The sequence below is a fragment of the Harmonia axyridis genome, chromosome 3 (genome assembly GCF_914767665.1).
Source record: "Harmonia axyridis chromosome 3, icHarAxyr1.1, whole genome shotgun sequence".
Classification (NCBI taxonomy): domain Eukaryota; kingdom Metazoa; phylum Arthropoda; class Insecta; order Coleoptera; family Coccinellidae; genus Harmonia; species Harmonia axyridis.
Genome location: NC_059503.1, coordinates 794352 through 815823, shown reverse-complemented (window position 1 = coordinate 815823; position 21472 = coordinate 794352). Strand labels below are relative to the sequence as shown.

At 38.4% G+C, this 21472-nt stretch overlaps 1 long non-coding RNA gene across 1 annotated transcript in view; it reads right to left on the bottom strand.

Moving 5' to 3' along the window:
- LOC123676586 overlaps nucleotides 1-21009 on the bottom strand; it is a 157044-nt gene extending 136035 nt beyond the window's left edge. Inside the window, exon 1 of the long non-coding RNA XR_006746977.1 lies at nucleotides 20739-21009. This is a non-coding gene — a long non-coding RNA (uncharacterized LOC123676586). The remainder of the gene's footprint in view (nucleotides 1-20738) is intronic.
- Nucleotides 21010-21472: the final 463 nt, after the last annotated feature.

The following is a 21472-nucleotide window of genomic DNA, read 5'->3' as shown; positions in this document are numbered from 1 at the left end:
ATATTAACTTTTCTGATTAATAGATTGGGATCTTGGATATTGGCATATGACAGGAAACTGGCAAGGGGAGATTCTATCATATCGAACTTCCATATTTCACACTTGGTTTCATCTCTGACTCAGTGCCAAAGTTGGCGGATGCTGGTCGATATGCCCCCTTCGCCTAAACTTCTCCTTTATTCGGGAAGTTGGGCGATAGATTGAAAATTGTAGCTGGCTGGAACGGCTCCCGGAAAAAAGTAGCTGAAAATGTTATTGTTTTTCTTTGGCTATTTCTGCAGATCGGAAATTTCGTTGGATCGAGTTTTTCGATGCATAGTCGAATTTATTTGAAAATATGTGGAAAAGAACGGGTTCGTGGACAAAATACAACAAATTTCTCACTATGGTTTACTAATTCCACTCTTTTAATACGAACGACTTCAACGCATCAAGATAAAATTGTAAAATATAAATTAAAAGAGGAATGATCATCAGGATTTCAAACTGGGTTCATTTGTTCAATATTCAGATGAAAATTTCAAAAGTGTAGCCGACTTTTTAAAAAACCCAACCAGAGAAATCCCTATTGACTGTTGATCTTATTATTCCTTGAATCTTTTTATCAAGACTCTAATTTTTTCATTGATTTATGAAAATTGTCACCATTTTTGTACTGAATTTTAACAATTTCATTGCGTTGTTGAAGCGTGTATCGCTCGCAAAAGAATTTTTCAGCGCGATTTGTTTTCACAGGAGTCCCAACAAAAAAACTCATTCTGTTAATCCTCCGATGGCTTTCTACCTGTGAAAAACCAACAAATTCATTCCGGTATTCGACGTAGCGTCTCGTTAATTTTAATCCAATATCTGACACGACTTCTTTCAAGTCTCCCGATTATTCCACATGGCCATCATGGGGGCACAAAGAAGGCAAGTCACCGCTCCGACGGCCCATTGTGTGTGACGTAGGAAGTCCTGTCAAACTGTCTGTCATTCACTCCCCCCGTCGGCTAATCTGCCAATGTTGCCCTTCCGGATTTAACAAGGAAGGCCTTGATTGAAAGCTTATATTCATCGTATAGGGTCAAGTCAACTTATATACGGGATTACTGATCTTATCCTTTTTGCTGGTGATTAAAGTGAATCGGTAATTCTTTGTGTCCAAGCCGAACTTCTTGGTTTTATCGGCGGATTTGGATTGTAAGCTGAGAGGCTTACATCGGTACCTAATGACGAAAAAAAATGTAATTGGTATCTTTTTTTTTATGCTTTGAGCATTTAAGGAAAACAGAAAGATACACTAATTCGTTCGATTGAAAGTTGCCGCTTGAAAATGGCAACTATGTATATTTGGTTTTTTATGCAGAACTAACATTAACCTAAAAATCAACAACAAAATATGCCACGTAAATAGAAAATCACGTGATACTCTTGACACAATGTCATTTTTATCAGATTTTTCTTACTAATGAATGCATGCTTGAAAGGTTTTATTTTTCACTTTCTATGAAAGCCTCATTTATTCGACTTTATACACTGCGCAAAAAAATTAACGCACATAATGGAAATCTCAAATTTATTCTACAACTGAAGGTGTTCTCAATGATAATTATTTTTATCAGAATTATGCATGCATATGTTATCCACTTTCAACGTTTTTCTTGAATATAGATGTTTTTTCCCAGCCATGTAGTGCCATTTGCCTCATACATTGGTGAATTTTTTTATGGACGATAATGCCAGACCCCATCGTGCGCGCATCGTTCAGGAGTACCTTGAAGAGGTTGAAGTCTTTCGAATGGAATGGCCAGCAAGAAGTACAGATCTCAATCCGATTGAGCAGGTTTGGGACAACCTCAATAGAAGGCTGAGAAGTTCAGAAAATCATCCAGCTACTCTTAATGACTTAGGAATCCAACTCAGAGAAATCTGGGAAGGATTAGATCAGAACATTTTAAGATCACTCATTTTGAGTATGAACCATCGTTGCCGAGCTGTAATTAACGCAAGGGGTGGAAATACCAAGTGTTAAATCACTTATCAGCATTCCAGTATTTTGAAAATTGTTTATTTTTCTTCTTTCACATAAGATTCGGTGAAATCCTGAATTTTACTTCCATTTAATGTGTCTTGTTTCGTTCAAAACCTTCCCGAGGGAACATAAAAAATAAGTTATAAAGTCAATGTAGAGTTAACTTCCAATAAAATTGAGATTTTCAGAATGTGCGTTAATTTTTTTGCGCAGTGTATTTAACGAATTCTGAAATTTATGCTGATTTTTTGCGGTGATTTGTATATCCCTCAAAAATTCCGTGAAATCTGAAATTTAACAAATTTTTTGGGCACTCGTCAACGAACATCGATTATCACTTCATAATTTCGTCACAATGTCTGTAATTTTCGAGTTCTGAGCCGGAAATGGTCTCTAACGACTCGCTGATGACGAATTTGTGGTCAAACGTTGAGATCTCGAATGCCGCAATTATGTTCGTTAATGGGCGAAATCCGACTAGGGGTTCCGTAAATACATAGCCGTTGGAAATTTTTTGTCAATTTGGAAACTGCTAGATCGATCTAGATGAATATTGGCATTAGGATGTAACATGGCTATTTTAGAACTCGTCCAAAATTCCATGATGATCGCGTAACCAAAAACCATAGATAATTAAAAAAAAATAATATCGAAAAAAAAATTTCCTAATATTTCCGTTACCATAAAATTGACGGAGTTGAGATTCTGTTTGATGATATGAAAAATCAATGACAAACTCCGTGCAAAATTTGAAGTTGATCCCATCTTCAGGGCCGTAGAAAATTCAAAAAGATTTTGGAAAAAAAATAGCCAATATTTCTATGATTCCAACTCTATCATCGTGCAAAATTTTGTACATACATACAAAATCAAAGTTTAATAAAAAATATAAAATGAATTTCACGGCCTCTAAGGGTGCAATTGACGCATGAATGAATGAGCGTTTCGAAGCTCCTAACTTCACGTTAGTGCTTTCCTGATTTCTTCAAATTTCCCAATGAAATAATCCCCACTAAATTTCGTATGAACATCAGTTTCTTCAATTTGAAACTTATTTTCAAATTTCAGTTTGATCGGATAGGTAGGTTTTTTTGGAATTGTGTAAAACAAATCTCAAATGATGGGTGTAAATCCAGAATCATCGAAGGTATTTTGCCCATTACCTAAACCTTAGTTCATCATCGAGTTACAATTTCCGATTGAAAATTCGAAAATACTACTATTTGAACAAAAATAATATCACATGGAACAAGCTAACAAATTCTGAAACCATGCAAATACGTGAAGTGAAACCCAAATAATGAATAATGTAAACAACTCGATACAGCAGTAATCTATCGCGCATTTTTCATTTAATTCAATTTCCATGACGACCGCTCTGAAAAAGACGTCATATCGCCAGTGCGTTGACATCGTATTATTTAGCGCAATCTCAAATCCCTATCGCAGATCAATTGTTAATCATGTGGGAAATGCAGGCTGCATCGATCAAAACTAATTTCGTCCCGAATTAAATGAATTGATAGGGGTCAGGCTGAGTGCAAATGAGACGTTCTATGCGTTCGACGATCACAATTGGTAACTGGCATGAAATCATCTTCATTTGCATGTATGACGAAATTGATTCGCTATGATTGTTAAAGAGTGATGCAGTTTACGGTTCGTCATTCGAGAAAATATCTAGGCTATGCTTTATTGGGTGATTAACTCTGGAAGAGAACTACTGTCTAAAGAATTAAGTAGAATATGTTTTGATTTCAGTTCCATAGTCAGATAGGTCTATGAATGGAAGAAATATAAAAAATTGAAAACTTTATGTCTATGTCTTCACAATAATATTTCTTTATGATATACACTCCGCAAAAAAATTAAGGCACATTATGGAAATCTCAAATTTATTCTACAACTGAAGGTGTTCTCAATGATAATTATTTTCATCAGAATTCTGCATGCATATGTTATCCACTTTCAACGTTTTTATTCAATACAGATGTTTTTTCCCAGCAGGAATAAAAAAGACGAGATTATCAGATTTTGAATGTATTGGCTCCATTCTGAAATCAGTTGTTCTCGATCTATTCTAGTGATCAATAGTTTTTCTTTCGTTTGATTTTCTACACCCGATCGCTATGCAACGCGAAACACGCAATTTGATCCAAGAGGAATGTGCCCAAGCGGTAGTTTTGCGAAAAGAAGGGTGGACATACACAAGAATTGCAGAAAGGTTTGGAGTTTCCCATACAAGTGTGTCCAGAATGTTGCAGCGATTCAGGGAGACAGGTATGAATGTCCGAAGACCAGGACAGGGTAGACCACGGGTAACAACTGCCATTCAAGAACGTTACTTGAGAGTTTCTTCGTTGAGACAACGGTTTGCAACCGCTCGCCTCCTTCAGAATCACCTTGAGCAAACTGATGGGGTGCAAATTAGCACTCAGACAATAAGAAATCGCCTAGGAGAATATGATTTAAGGCCTCGTGTCGCGGCAAGAGGCCCAGCTCTTATCCCAGCCCATCGAAGGGCACGTTTGGATTTTGCGAGAGAGCATATCCATTGGAAAGAGGCTAATTGGGAAAGAGACCCCATCGTGCGCGCATCGTTCAGGAGTACCTTGAAGAGGTTGAAGTCTCTCGAATGGAATGGCCAGCAAGAAGTCCAGATCTCAATCCGATTGAGCAGGTTTGGGACAACCTCAATAGAAGGCTGAGAAGTTCAGAAAATCATCCAGCTACTCTTTATGACTTAGGGATCCAACTCAGAGAAATCTCGGAAGGATTAGATCAGAACATTTTAAGATCACTCATTTTGAGTATGAACCGTCGTTGCCGAGCTGTAATTAACGCAAGGGGTAGAAATACCAAGTATTAAATCACTTATCAGCATTCCAGCATTTTGAAAATTGTTTATTTCTCTTCTTTCACATAAGATTCGGTGAAATCCTGAATTTTTCTTCCATTTAATGTGTCTTGTTTCGTTCAAAACCTTCCCGAGAGAACATAAAAAATAAGTTATAAAGTCAATGTAGAGTTAACTTTCATTAAAATTGTTATTTTCAGAATGTGCGTTAATTTTTTTGCGCAGTGTAGATTGAGTATCTACCTATAAATGAAAGGAAAACGAAAACATAGTTACCGACACTAAATTCAAAACTAGAATATTATTGCGATCGATATTAAAATCCGGCGTTTGCAACTCATTTCTCCTTCATGCGAATATCTGACATATTCTGCATATAACTTTTGTAAGAGGCAGTTCAACCTCCTCCTCGCATTTGCTTTAAGAGGTTCTGTCTCCGATTGAACTGATTCCGACGTGACAACCTTTGACATATGGCGTACTGAAACGATTTTCACACAGTTTGAGCACGCGAAAGGCCGTGGAACGAGTTATAGATGTTGACAGCCTCTTACTTGCCTCGTAACCTGTTGCCATATAGAGTTTCATCTGCTAAGTAACGCGGAGTGCAGTCAATCGTTCGAAATTCGCCTGAGAGTGATATCCGATTTCTGAATATCGATTTTAGCACTCAACGCTACATACGACCCGGCTTCTATACGGTTCTGTTGAGAAATTACGAGTATGGTGCTGCTATACGGTGGCCCACATAAAACAGTTCAGCCTGAGATTTACGTTTTTCAGGAAAACACCGAGACAAGTAAATTTTTATTTAGAAGGTCTCATCAAGTACGATCATCCACTTGAATGGATTAAATGACAATAGTGTTGGAGTGGCTTGATATTGAAGGTTTTGCAATCATTGATATGAACTACATATTACCCAACAAGCTTGCAAAAGCTTCTAACCTGACATCAGTGCTTTCATACAATCTTTAGATGAATGAATTCACACATACAACTTTGCAAAGTAAACATTTAATCGAATCGTAACATTCGTAACATAGTATTTGACAATACAGAAATAATGTAGATTGCGATTTAAGAGGGGTTTATTTGCGCATCAGAGTTCTCCTCACCATTAGTCATCGCAGTCTACAGCTCTCCCTCTAGTTCCAGAGTTCTAATGAACTCTATAGTATAGTATATCCAAAGTCACTTGAACTAGTCCATAAAAACGCTTGTCCAGATGTCCCTTGAAGTGGATACCGCCAACGCGATCTGCTAAATACCTGTGTTTATTTGAAAGTGTTGTTAGGCAATAAATTCACTGGTCCCAAAAGAATTTCTGGAAACTTGGACAACCCTTGTATAATCGAAATATATTGGCTTCCTCCAAGTGACTTCAGATATACTATATCTGAGTTGGCTTCAAGGAGGTTACTTGCTTACTTCTACAAGTCTCTTCTTTTTTAGCGTTGGCTAGCACTAGCCTCCATCACCAGGTGATCCGGAGTTCCTTTCTCCTCCACACAGAATCATCACTCATAGCTTTCTGCTAGACTCATTTTCATGAGGTGCTTCCTGAGAAGGCAATGCCCTGTAAGGAATCCATTAAAACTTTCTAAGATCTAGATGCTTCTCAGATCTCGCAAGATCTGGATTTTGGATTGATCTAACTTGGAAGATTTCGTTAGATTCTGTTCGGTTTTTCCTTCTCCTGCAACTCTTTCTTGTTGGTACATTCATCTATAGCAAAGAAAGGTTTCGGTCCAATGAAAGGAGTTTGAGCTCCTTTTTTGGCAAGTGAGATGACCTCTTCATTTCACTCCAAACTAAACAGACGTTAGTATTCCAGCCTATTTTTCAACACTTCAATATCATCTTAGAATAGATTTTATGTGAGCTCAATGCTTTGATTGCCACCTGACTGTCAGTATTTAGGTATCTATCGCTATAGCACATTCCTGATAATTTGTTACTAGGTTCTTTCTCAATAAATGAATAATAAAACTAAGCACACCTAAAATGTTTTCTGAGAATAGTTGCTGACCATTTCGCTATGGGATTTCCCTTTGATTATCCACCTATTACTTTTACATCACGTTTGAATGAAAACATGAGCAAACCCCTCCTATTCTGAAAAAAACCTTTTTCTAATCACCATTCAGTTCCTCAAATAAAAAAAAATACTTTTTCCATTTGAAAACTTCCCTTTCATTTGAACGCAAGCAGTCTCCCCAATTAAAGGGTAAAAATAAGCCCCTCAATGAAATTCATTAGCGAAATCACATTCCCCATTCTTGCCATAGCATCACGTGAAGAACAGGGGGTCAAAAAGCCTTTAATAGCCTCTGGCCATTTACTTAATTTGGTCCTATAACCATAGAAGGCAGCCAGTTGGAAAATACGACGTTTGGTCATTTTTATTACAGTTCCCCTCTATCACCACTTACGCAATAAGCTCAATTGTAGGGTGGAATTTTGGAGGGGAGATAAGGATTTTTACTAGGATGCGAAAATCAGGTATACGGAAAGGGACAGAAATGGTAGAAACTAACGTTGAAATTTTCCGTTATATTGCGAACATAAAAGTTCAACATGTCTAAAACTACTTATATCTATTTCTATTTTCTATAGAAAACTTGGATGATTATAGTGAAAACAGGGGGAACATATCATTAAGAAGATGGGATACGTATCTTTATGACAGCTGACTGCTGGTAGAATCTGCTAGGGGAAAATCCAGCTTGATACCAGAGTCATATAGAAATTCAACTAACCGGGAAATAGGAATGATAATTTTCAAAAAAGTTATAATAAAGGGTGTTTTTTTTAGAGCTATAGAACTTTAAATTGCAATAAAACAACGATGGATTATTCGATTGACATGAATTTCATTTATCCGCAAGATAATCTTGTGGCATTACATTTTAAATATGATTTCTGGCATATGACCGCCACGGCTGGCTCGGATGTAGTCCAATCTGGACGTCCAATTTTCGATGACTTTTTCCAACATTTGTGGCCGTATATCGGCAATAACACGGCGAATGTTGTCTTCCAAATGGTCAAGGGTTTGTGGCTTATCCGCATAATAATAATAATAATAAGTTTATTTGCAATAAAAGATGTACATTTTTCACAAAATTAATATGACGTTACAAACGTGCAAACAAATATAAACAACCCCACTAAAACCGCAGCTGTGTGTGGGGTACTCCCAATTCATATGCACTACATGAATTATCTCCGTACACTGAAAACATGTGAGAGTTTTAAACAGATTTATATCAGCATCGAGCAAATGGAAAATCAGTTATTCGAAATCAATCCATGAACTACTTCTCTGCCTATAGTGAGTAGATATCTCCTGAAAATCTTTCTGATTAAGGCTTCACTATTTATTGTACTTATATATGTTCGGTACGCTTCAGGTAAGTAATTGAATATTCTATTTCCAAGGTACGTGTAATTGCGCTGTCCAATAGCTTTTCTAGTTTTTTTGACCTGAACATCACCTGCTACTTTATGTCTAGTTCCATACTCGTGATCGATTTTTCGCAGACTATGCCTGTTCCTATAAACATTAACTATTATATCATGCACGTATAATTGCCGAATGTCAAGAACTTGACTTTCTCCGAAAACAAGGTCCGACGAATAATCATATTTCCTGTTATACATAATCTTTAGGATTCTTCTCTGTAGCACTTCCATCTTCGTCAGGTGTGTATCCAGTATACCACCCCAACTCAGTATACCATATTGTAGACGGGATTGTACAAGTGCGTAATACACAATTTTGAGATGTGTTATATCCAGAATTGATCTCAGGTACCTGAATTTGTACAACATATATCTCAAAGTCTTCGACACCTGGCAAATGTGAACGTCCCATCTTAAGTGGCTGTCTATGGTGACACCCAGATACTTTATGTTATCTGTTCTTGTTATTTCCATAGTGACACCATGGTTATTAATTGTCAGCCTGTTGTACTCTGGTAACTGGTTTTCGTAGCTTGAAAATGGTATGAAATGGGTTTTGTTGAAGTTGATTGTTAGCAATCTGTGATCAAACCAGTCTTTTATTTTGCCAATCTCATGTTCGACAATGAGTTTCAGATCAGCCCAGCTGTCTGCACTGAATAGTATGGCCGTATCGTCGGCGAAACCAAACATTGAACCTTTGAAATGCATTCTCAGCACACCATCCATATAAATGAGAAATAACAAGGGTCCGATCACCGTGCCTTGCGGAATACCATACACCACCTCAGCTTCTGAGCTGTAAGAACCATTGATTTTCACAACTTGTGTCCTGCCTTTCAAGTAGCTTTCGAAGAGTTGATGGGCATTTCCACGTATTCCATAATCATGCAAGGTCTCCAGCAATTGTTTATGGTCCACAGTGTCGAAGGCCCTTGCCAGATCCAGGAACACACACATTGCCGGTCGGCTCTGGTCTACATGGCCGTATATTTCACCCGTGAGGGCAGCTATCGCATCATTCGTTGACATCCCGCTTCTGAACCCAAACTGATTTCTCGAAATCAAGTCGTGCTTCTCCACGTATGATACAAGCCTGGTTTTAAGCGCCTTCTCAAAAATTTTTGACATATTTGTCACGAGTGAAATCGGCCTGTAATTTTCGATCATTTCCTGATTACCACTTTTAAATATAGGAGTAACAATCGACTTCTTGAATACTTGTGGACACTGGCCCGTTTGAAATATACCATTCACCAAGAATGTCAACAGCGGAGCAATCTCCCGTGCTACTTCTTTCAGGTCTTCTGCTTGTATACCATCTATGCCTACGGATTTCTTACTCTTCAGGGAATTTATTATAATGATTATTTCCTCGTCATCCACCGGTGTCAAAAAAAATGAGTTCCCGCTGCGAATTTTTTCTGGAATTTCAGTTGGTGGTTTTTTTATTTTCTCTGCATACTGTCGGCCAATATTCGCAAAGAACCTATTGAACAAGTCAGCTTTGAGTATATCATCCTTTATTCTTGTACCATCTTCACACAAAACATCCTTCATAGGCAATCTCCTCTCCGGCGTGTTCATACCCTTTACAGTTTCCCATAGTTGTTTCGAGCTGTTTCGACTATTCTTTATTTCATCTTGATAGAAGTCCCGCTTGGCAATTTTTATTAGTTTATTTATGAGCGATCTATAATCCAGGTATCTTTGTTTCTTCCAGTTGTTCTGTGGATCTTCTTTGTACTCCCTATGTAGTGCGTTTTTCTTACTTATCGATTTAACCAGTCCTGCTGTTATCCATTTCTTCCTTTTATTCTCGCTCTTCCGAATTTTCATAGTTATCGTGCTCTGTGCGATCACACGACTGAGTGTCTCAGTCAGATAGTAGGCCTGTTTATCAGCAGTATCTAAACTATAGTAAAATGACCAATCATGCATTCTGAGGCTCTCTCTCACCGATTCATATTTTATGCAAGTTCTAGTGCCACCCCGATGTGTCCTCTCTTCAGTATTTTTACAAGGAATTCCCAACATAGTACTCTTATGATCAGTTATGCTCGTATCGAAGACTCCAGAAAAACATTCATCATGTCTGTGTAAATTTTTCATTCTCAAAAATATATGGTCGATGCATGATCTTGACTCGCCCTGTTCTCTAGTATTTTCGTTGACCATAGAGAAATAGCCATGCTCGCTCATTGTGTTCAGATAACACGAAACCAGTTCATTTTCCTTATTAGTATCTATATTCATATCGCCAATAATAACGTGATAATCGGAACTAATATTGTTTACTTGTTTCAAGTAATGTTCAAGATGTACAACAAATTCATCTTCTCTCGATGATGGAGATCTATATAGCGCCGTCACCATAGTTGATTTATTCCCAAACTTGATTTCTGCCTGTACGGCCCGACTCTCGGCAATCTGGACTAGGGCGTGTTTGCAATAAATGTCCTCCTTCAAATAAACGATTACCCCGTCATTCCTATTGAAATCACCTTCATTATACAACATTCGATATCCCTGTATGCTAAACCTTTCACGGTAATCCATTCCCTGGAATGTTTCTGTTAGCACAATCACATCAAACTGGGTGTCCAGTTGATCTAGGAATATCATGATTTCATCAAAATTTTTAGCAATGCTTCGTATATTTTGGTGAAATACTTTCAGAAAGTCTTGATTCATCCGCTTTTCATTCATGATCTTATTCAACTCCATTATGTTGCACAACTCGATCGTGTTTACCGGTTCATAATTGCAGTCTCTCACCAATTCCAGCATTTAAAACTTGATCTTTGCCAATTTTTCCCCAAAAAACAACAAAAATATTCCCAAAAAGTGACAAAAAAAAAAAAAAACCTTAGCTCTGCTTCCTACGAACCAATCAGAAAAACAAAAAAACAAAAATCAATGAAATAACTAGTTCTCACCCCTATATTCTAGTTCTTGTGGTCTGATCGGGTTCTCGGCTTTCTGATAATATCCAACTGTGCCGGCTTTTCTGCTCGATCGATCTTAATATTTACTGGTGAAATATTTGGGGTTCCACTGTCCTCTTGCTGATCAGACAACACTGGATCTGCCCTTGACAGCCTATACGCTGGTAACGGGGTTGAGGGTGCACTGTTTGGCTTGTCTTTAGGGGTTTCTTCTACCTCGAGTTCTTCAATTCCATACAGAGTTCCACCCACTAAAAGTTTGTTTCCCCTAATGACGCACTTTGTGTGATTTCCTTCCTGCTTGATCCTCAAAAGATGTTTTCTCAGTATATTATTTTCCCTTCTTTGGACAGCAGTCAGGTCGTGCGCTATTGCAATTTTTTTTCCGCGCAGCTTATGGCAATTGTTTAGGACTTCCCTTTTTTTGGGATATGAATTGAGCTCAACCTTTATTGGACAACCTACTGCCCTTCCCAGTGGGTATACGTCTCCGATATCACTTTCCTTTAACTGAACACCAATCAACACACTCAGGTCATCACACACGCTTTGTGGTGTTATTTCATCCTCCTTTTTATTCAGCCCAAAAATCAAAATATTCTTCTTATTTTGCTTTCTCTTAAGGCCCTCAACTTCCTCTCTGAGTTCACAGTTCTCTCTTTCCAACAACAGTAACCGCTTTCTCATCTCTTCAAATTTCAGCAGAATTCGAGCTTCACTTGCCTCGATACAATTTCTAATTTCCCTTCGGTTACTCAGGATGTCATCATGGATTTTCTGAACTTTTGCCTCCAATTCGTTCATTTTTCAGAAGAATGCTATACCTTTTATACCGATAAACGTATTCGATACAAACGCTGCAGTGTGTGGAATACCTTAATGAAACTGATTCACTCCTTATCTCATCACAGATGTACTCCGTTCCGTTGTTATTGTTTTCAGTTTCTATAGATTTTCTCACGATTTTTCCCGGAAAACTAGCTGGTAAATTGCAACGATATGGCAAACTCCTGCGGTTGACTGTAATAGCCCCAATTTTCAAAAATTCTGCCGAAAAAAAAAACAATCGATCTATGAAACAACTCTCGTTAAATATCAAACACAGAGAAGACGTCTGCACCTGCTCGATAATTCGAATTATATGATAGATATAGACCAGATATAGACGAATTATATGATAGATATAGACCAATGACTTTACATAGCCCCACAGAAAGTAGTCGAGCGGTGCTAATCACAAGTTTTTGAAGGCCAATTCACAGGTACAAAACGTGAAATTAGGCCGTCACCAAACGTGTCTTTCAATAAATCGATTGTGGCACGAGCTGTGTGACATGTTGCGCCGTCTTGTTGGAACCACAGCTCCTGGACATCATGGTTGTTCAATTCAGGAATGAAAAAGTTAGTAATCATGGCTCTATACCGATCACCATTGACTGTAACGTTCTGGCCATCATCGTTTTTGAAGAAGTACGGACCAATGATTCCACCAGTCCATAAAGCGCACCAAACAGTCAGTTTTTCTGGATGTAACGGTGTTTCGACATACACTTGAGAATTAGCTTCACTCCAAATGCGGCAGTTTTGTTTGTTGACGTAGCCATTCAACCAGAAGTGCGCTTCATCGCTAATGGACGTAGTGCGCGATACGTATTCCGCACAGAACCATTGTTTTCGAAATAAAATTGCACTATTTGCAAGCGTTGTTCAGGCGTGAGTCTATTCATGATGAATTGCCAAACCAAACTGAGAATAAATCACTTGACAGCTGTTGAATCGGTCGCCATTTTGAACAGTAATGCCATTTTAAAGTTATATACCTTGAAAAAAAACACCCTATATTTAGATAAATTCAGCGTATATCTAAAATTGAATTACATAATGTCGTTCAATTTGGTGTGACATATGGTTCCTGAATAAATGTGGCAACCCTAAAGTTTCAAGGTGTTATCTTAGAATATGAGAAGGTGACAAAACTGATAGTCCAACACGTGTTCGAACCTGGTTATCTGAAGGCCATCTGTTGGTCTTATTGCCAACGTAAGGCACGTCGAAGTGCGTCGTTTATTACCATAAAATCTGGAGTATCCGAGTCGGCACGGTGGTCCAAAAACTAATCTTTTTTCCTCCTCCACTTGCACCTGAAAATGCGCCAGAAAGCTGTGCCCCATGTGTCTCTAGGTGTCGTATATCAAACGGGACCACGTTTGCTCACGAGATTATCTCGTGATAAAATCTGTTTTCTCGATTATAACACCTCCTTTAATGACCGGCTGGATATTTGCATACAACTACCGAAAATTTAGAAATAAATCAAGCGTTTCTCCTAATCCCCGTTTCGAACGTCCAGAAAAATGAGATTCTATCTTTGTTCAACGATAATCTCCGACTATTTGTCATTTGAATACTAATAACCCCGAAAGTGGAATCGATATTTCTTGTTTTGAGTATAAACGACTAGAGATAGTTAATATTAGATGCCGCCAGGCCACCAACGAAGAGGAAGAACTTGAGGACCAAGTGATTTGTGGATGGTGCTTGAGAATTATCGGATACACAGCTCAAAAAATTGGAGAAAAACAGGTGTGGTCAGCAGATTCTGCGCCTATTTCGACCTTGAAGACACACAAAATTCCGACTGCAGGATCTTGTTACTAAGAGGTTTTTTCATCTTTAATAATGTGCCTAAATTTCCTATAATTGTAATGACGCTATCAACACGAAATTTTGCACTGTAGGCGACAAATATACAGGGTGTTCTACAAGCTCTATGATAAATTTTGACAGAATCAGACCTATGTTCACAGGAAAAAACCGTACAGAATGAGTGCAGCAAATTTTGTCATAGAGCTCGTAGAACATCCTGTATTAAATACGATCAAGCGAAAGGATTTCTACCAGGAGAAGTATTGAGATGGGATTCTGCCATCAACATTACCATATCCTGGTAATTTCAAGACAGACGGACAAACATTCTTTAATTTGACCAGGAATTAATAATCAGTGAGCTAAACCTTATCCCTGTTCGAGGAACGACCGCTAAAAATATCTCGGACATAAATTCTCCCAACTAGAAAACCCAACCCGAAAAAACTAAAAGCAATACTGAGTTTCTGGAAGCGTAAACCATAGAAAAAACAACATCTGCGTCATCTTCTCCATATTTTCCTCTTGAAGCGATTGGTGTTTCCCGTGAACACAGAATCCCATCAGGAGAAGAAGATGGAATAAGTACTTGGTCACACTACATAGTTCTTAATGAACTACTGAAATCTAAATAGCTTTTGAGCTCGAGATAATAAAAGCGTCGCAACATAAATCACCCAGGTTTTTGCTGAGCGATGTCTCCAAGACAGTGGAGGCTTTCTAGATTTACTTGAGAAACGTTGGAACTTGTTTGCTGACTTGTCTTCGCCAATTTCAGTTTCAGAGGAGATCCAGTATGTACGATTGTTGTTGGTGGAACTATGTTAATGTGATGGTGTTTCAAGAAAGTATCCAATCTAATTAAGTTTATCCCCAGTATGAAAGAAAATTGAGAAAATACTGAAGTGAAATCAATTAGCCTTTGGGCGTTTGTTGTAATTCGAAAATTATCTCATAAGAATCGAATCCTATTTTTGTATCGTAATTTGGTAAATATTGTTTACTTTGAATACAATTTCCAGAACTTTTTTGTAATTGCTGTTGAAGTAGCCATTTATACGTTATTCTCTAAATTCTTCAACCCACCGGATACAGGAGCTGGAGTCACAGAATCCAGACAGGAAATTTAGCGAAGTAGTTAAACTATTCGCAGAGAATGATAAGAACAACTGTCTCTTGCTAAATGAACTCTCATTGACCAAAGTTCCGCTACAACATCACAATCCGAATAAGGAATCCTTGCCGAGTCCTCGGATGTTCAAGATACTTCCTAATTTCAAGCAGCACCAATGAGGAATTAATTAAACTTTCCCGGACTGCTCCAGACAGCTTCCGCAGCTCCCCTCTCGACCCAAAATCCGACCCTGCGTTCCCAGGATCTCCTCGAGTGTGTTGTTTCTGGCTCCTCGTGAAAATCTCCGATTATTTAACCGGCGCTGCATGAAACTGTAGCTCAATAAAGATGTTGTTTTAGGGTAACGATATCCATTTGTCAACGGAAAGTCCGGGAATATTTTTACAACTGTTATTTTCGGATCACGTTTGATTGTTATGGCCGTCTTTATGGACCTACGAAATTCCGCGGTAAAACGGGCTTTAGATGTCGCAGACGCCTCTTCGGACGCGCCTTTTACGTTTCCGCAGATGATGAGCTTATTTATGGTGGTCGTGTTTTTTGTTTCATGGTGACAGTGACGGTCGCGTCATCGTTGGATGGACTGGATGGGGTGGTAAGGGAGGGGCTCAATCTGGGGACGGAAGTTTTCGAATGGAAATTGAAGTTGACGTTTCCTTACGAGATGTGCTGCTAAGAATTTCGAAGGAAAAAAAATGTTTTCCGAGAAACTTTAAAGTTCTTTATCCTTCTTTGATGTAGATATTAACCAGCATATTGTATCGAAAGAATGCATTTCTTATATGCTTTTAGATTTAGATTCAGATTCAATAGTGGTTTATTTGCACCAAGACCTTTATGGTCTACTGCGCTTCCCATCAGAGAGCTGTTCTCGCCATTTATCATCGTAGTCTACAGATTGCCTTTCAGTTAGAGAGTTCTAATCAACTTCAGTATCTGGGAAGGCTTCAAGGAGGTTACTTCCTCATTTCTACAAGTCTCTTGTCCGAAGCAATTTCTGCATTGGGAAGCGATTACGTAGCATTCCGTCACCAGGTGATCCAGAACCTATCCCCTACCCACAGAATCTGCACTTGTCGTTTTCTGCGAGACTTTTTCTCTTGAGGAGCTTCCTGAGGTGGCAATGCCCTGTGAGAAATCCAATGAAAAGGTGTAGCATATTCTCAACTCCTTGTCAACTTTGATCTTGTGAGGATATATTTTGACGTCTGTTCGCAAAATCCGAACCATCTTTTTCGAACATAAGCCAAAGAACAAACCCAGCATGAATCCACTTCGAAATGAAGCATACAGTTCGAAGGAAACCCTATCCAAGGTTGGAACCAACCGGTCTACACTCGATGTAGTTGATAGCTATGGATACTTGATATTGAAGAACACTTGTACAGTAGATATTTCTTCATTGTGAAACTAATAGATGTGTATAGACACCTGGTACTTGACTCAAGTATCGGTGCAACTGAAGCTGAGGCGAGACGTTGCCACTATGAATATTCTGAGCCTTCACAGCAGTCTTTAAACGAATTTGCAACATGTCGAAATGTAAGAGAGTCAAAATAAATTCCATTCACCATTTCGAGCTGATCCTCAAAGTTACACATATTAACAACTCAAACAACTCTAACCCTTTTCCCCCGGAGACGTCACTGTCAACATAACGATATGATAGCTTGCTATCAGCCCGTGCTTCTCGCACTTCTTCATCCGAATCCGTCGAGTAATCGGCATCCGGGAACCGAGTCGATTCCCAGACCGGCAGCAGTCGCGAGAGATAAAGTGTGCAGAATCAGAAGTTGGCAGTTCCAATCGTGCCTGTGCAAATATCCGCTGATTGAAAATCCGCTCTAATACGCTTTTTCGAGTGCAAACACGGGCGGTAAACCGGAAACCAGACACATCCCGATAGATCTCCCACTCTCAATTAGACCGGATCGACCGATACTTCTGCCTTTTCCACATAAATATTTGGACTTTTCATGAGCGCGGGGTTTCGATCGGAGCGTTTGATCTCTTCCGATTATAGGGCGACGGCTGGGCGTTCCGACGTCGGTCGGGTGGGCGTCTGTTGACGTCGTGCAACACGTTGGGGTTCCGGGTTTTCCGGCTGGTTTCGGTGATACTGATGGGAACAAGAGGAGTTGGATTGAAGTTGGGACGCTCGGGCGTTATGAGGATTCAGTGGGCGGTTGTAACTCCGAAGAATAACTAGAATTCTGTTTTCGTGAGTTTTGATCTGCCTTAAGATCATTGTTATCAGTTTTTTAGTGTTTCAGAATTTAAATGTTTTCCAAATGTATATAATTTTCGATTTTCTATACAGTTCAGAGTGCACCAAACTATTTTGAGGGATTATTTGACGTTGAATAGAGCTAGAGCGATGAAGTTTTTGCGACACTGTGCTATTTTTGATGAAATTAGAAGAGATTTGCTACAGCTATTACAATTTCTATGCTTCAGGTTAATTTTCAAATTCTGGCAATATCAAACACCGACTATATTACATTAATTTCGTTAAAAATTCACTGAATTAGAGAAAATAATATATAATGCTCTTACAAAAGCTCATTCTAACACTCAATCAAAAACTCGCCACTTTATAACGCGTGTGTGAATTTTGAATTCGTGGAAGAATAGCCTTTTGCATTTTAATATAAAAAACTACTCTAGCTTTGTACAAAACTGCATGTTAGTAGCGAAATCAATATCATAGATAATTCATAGATAGTCCTTCTTGCAAGACTACATATTTACTTTTTTTTCCAAGAGGTGTGGAAGAAGCTCTACCAGACTTACCATCATCTGGGTGCAAGTCTGCTGGTTTGTAGGGGCTAGGGATTCGCGGCCAGCTACTTGCTACAAAGATAAATTCACTATAATAATATATATAAATCACTATAAATCATAACAATATGAAAAATAACAAGAAATTACAGTTTCTAAATATTGAGAAACCTCCACGCTTTGTTTGATTTAGTAATTTTCCTTCCAGGATCTAAGACAGGCATCTTATAGATTTGTCGCCTAACCTATTGCGGGTTTTTGTAACTGTAAGCGCAGCTCTGGAATATTGTCTTTCAACAGGAGCTGAAAATGCTGTCGTTGATAAAAATCCTTGGCTATTCTGGCCAATTTGGAAAGATATTTCTGAAACAACCAAAATCGACCAATAGATTTTATAGAAATGTTAAAAAAGACACACTGGCGAATGCTTCCGACTCTCGGAGCACGAGATTGCAGAAATATATGCCGTGCGACGTGTGCATATCAAGCTCAAGTAATATCAAGTAGCTAAATATCAAATCAAGCAATAAATATCTAAAATCAAGTCAAGTCAAGCTCAAGTATGTAATTTTTCACATGATTTTCAAGTCAAGTATTGGATTAAGTATTGGATCCGTTCCTCGAGTGGTCACCCTTTTCTCAATACGCCTTCTTCTACATTTCGCGACAGAACGGTGAAACAACAACCACCTCTCTCAGAACACCTACAAATTCAGACCAACATTGCAGATGTAAACCGTCCTCATTAGTAAAAATAAAATAATAAATTAATATTTACATCTGAAATGAATGAATGAAAACCTCATTCCAGATACACTTTCGTGATCTCCAAGAGTTTTAATTGGCACATGAATGAATTAGGGTTCAAAAGTTCCTGACTTCAGTTCAGTACACTAATTTTTTCAACAGTTCAAAATATTGAAAGACTATCTGGCCTTGCCTGAGTTCGGGAATATGGACCAGTTCGTCCCAAAATTCGAAATACAGATCACGATCTTAACTAAACCAATCAGCCAAACTGACTGACCTCCCCCTTGACCCGAACACCCCTTAGACCTGTGTCAGAACGGCGCAAACAGCAACATCGTGTGAGCGATGTTCTCTTGCTCGGAACGATAATGACCTTTCCCTGTTGTTCCAAGACAATATATCGGTATATGAATGTTGATATTGATGGGATGGCGTTAATATGTTCCAATTATGCACAGCGTGCGACCCTACGTTGGGCGTTACATCTGCGCAAACAAACAGGATGCTGTAAAGTAAACGCGACTATATTGGAAATTATTGAACATTGGACCACTAATTGCTTGCCGTATGAACTGGATGCGGTCGCTGCCAGTCCCGTTTCTTGATTTACAAGGGCTTGTGGCCTCAGGTAAGGCTGAGACTGGATAATGAAATATTACTTCTGGATGCGGTCGGTCAAATCGTTGGAAGTTCATCAAAATTACCCTATTCTGTTAGAAACCTCGGTAGTTTTTTCTAGACCGTGCATTTGATGGTTATTGAAGGGATGGTAATGTCAAATTAAAGAAAAATCTTGCGTTGCACGTCCAAATCTTGACAACTACTCATTCAGGTTCCACAGGATCTATAGAAGAAAATGCCATGAATTCGGACCTTAGCGCTCAGCGTATTACTCCGAAAGTGTTGCAGCTACTCACATAAAACTTGGCACGTGAATAGATAGAGGGTCCATAAGTATTTTATGTGAAATTAAGAATTCTACCTCATTTGAGTGAAAAATGCCGTATGTCTGAAATTACCCAATTTTTTTGGTAAAATTAGGCTTTCGATCTTCATAACTCATAGGAAATTTTTTTTAGAAAATATCTGTCTACTAATTCTTTATTTAACAGCTGTCATCCAACGATTTGTTCGAGTTTCAGAAAAATCCAAGACAAAAAAAATATTTTTTGGAAGAAAATTTTCAATGCAGTACGGAAAAAACGTCAAAAATTCAACCCGGCAGCATGTTATTTATTTTTACCTTTTTTTACTCTTGATCATCTCAAGTTGGGGCCAGTGGAGATACCGCAAAATTGAATAAATAACGATTTCGTTATTAGAATTGAAGGAATTATAAATCGGGTAGAGTGTCTCTTTGGAATCTAATGTTAAGCTCTTCATTACATGTCGTCAAGCTTTCGGCCATTCACATGACTATCAACCAGATATATTGAGCTTGAAATTAAGCAAGACCAAACCTCTTGTCCAAAACGTTTTATCTTGCTTAATTAAAAATTGATTGTTTTGACTTGTAATAGTGATCACCTATCTTTTAATTTTAACACCAAGAAGATTTTTATGTATAGATGTGACTCTTCTGTTTATGTTTCTCTTGGAGTTCACACTGTTAGGTTTAGATTGATTTACCATAAAAATGGCCCATGTAAATGGCCAAACGCTTGGCTTACCTTCAGAACTCGTTGTTTTTTTTTTTTTTTTGATATATAGGTTCTTTATGAATGATTTTAAGATCGCAGTTGTCTTTGAATATTTTTTTGTGCACTTACTATATATCATGGAATTTTTAATTGAAATGTACAACCATTCTATCGAAACCCCACAAAACCAAACACTCAAAACGAAGTCACCTCCGCGTTTGCTTCCCTACTCATCCAATTTCAAATTAACTCTAGTTAGGATGGAAAACTTCCCTAAACGAAGAAGTGAGGAGATTACGAACAGAGGCAAAAATAAAAAAAAGCATCTCCTCCGAATATCTCCCAGCACACGTAGTAGCGTGATCCCGCGATATCTTCCCCCCTTTGCCTCTTCCCTTTCTGCACCCACCACTTATCGACGGAAGCGCTCATCCTCTCAAGTCTGGCGAAGAGTACGCGATAATAAATTATGAGAACACATGATGCAAATTCCGCGTACCTTTTTTATAGCCGCTGCTCTCCTCCACTCTGTCGTTGCACTGTCTGGACCATGATCTCTTCTACGTGACTGGATTACATCTTTATGTGGTCCCTCTTCTTGTATCAGTGGTGTGTCTTTTTCTGCTCGGCAGCCTCTCGGTATGAGGGATCTTACGTGGGTGCGGTCGAGTTTAATTGGACGTAGACTGTTTGGTTTTAATTTGACGGGTTTGTCTGATTTTGGAAGAAGGATTGTCACTTGAAGGTTTTTCAAGCAGTTTCTTCTTTGTCGGTTTGGATATGAGTCTTTTCGTACAACTGGAATGAAAATTTCGTTCAACGCCTCTGTATTAGTTGGAATGCTAGAAAAGAATTCATGACTATAAGATCCTTTAATATTATGCTGTTTCTTATTAATAATTCTTTGTAACTAATCGCAATATTTGTTCCAAGTTAACAACATTCTGTTTGTAATATTTCTATTCTGATTAACCAAGAATGGTCCCCAAATGATTAGGGTCGACACACTGCTAGAAAATACATGGTTAGAATCGATTCTGTCTGTTCGCCTATGAAAAGTCTCGAAGGAAGTCTCCCTACAGACTTGAAACTTCAAGGAATATCTTCGTTAAAGAATTCAAAATGCGTAATAGAGGATGTTCCTGAATTGGAGGCAACAACGAAAATGACAGAATCCTCGGATAATTTCAAGAAAAAATCTCATAAAAATAAAAATACAATTGCTTTGTGAAA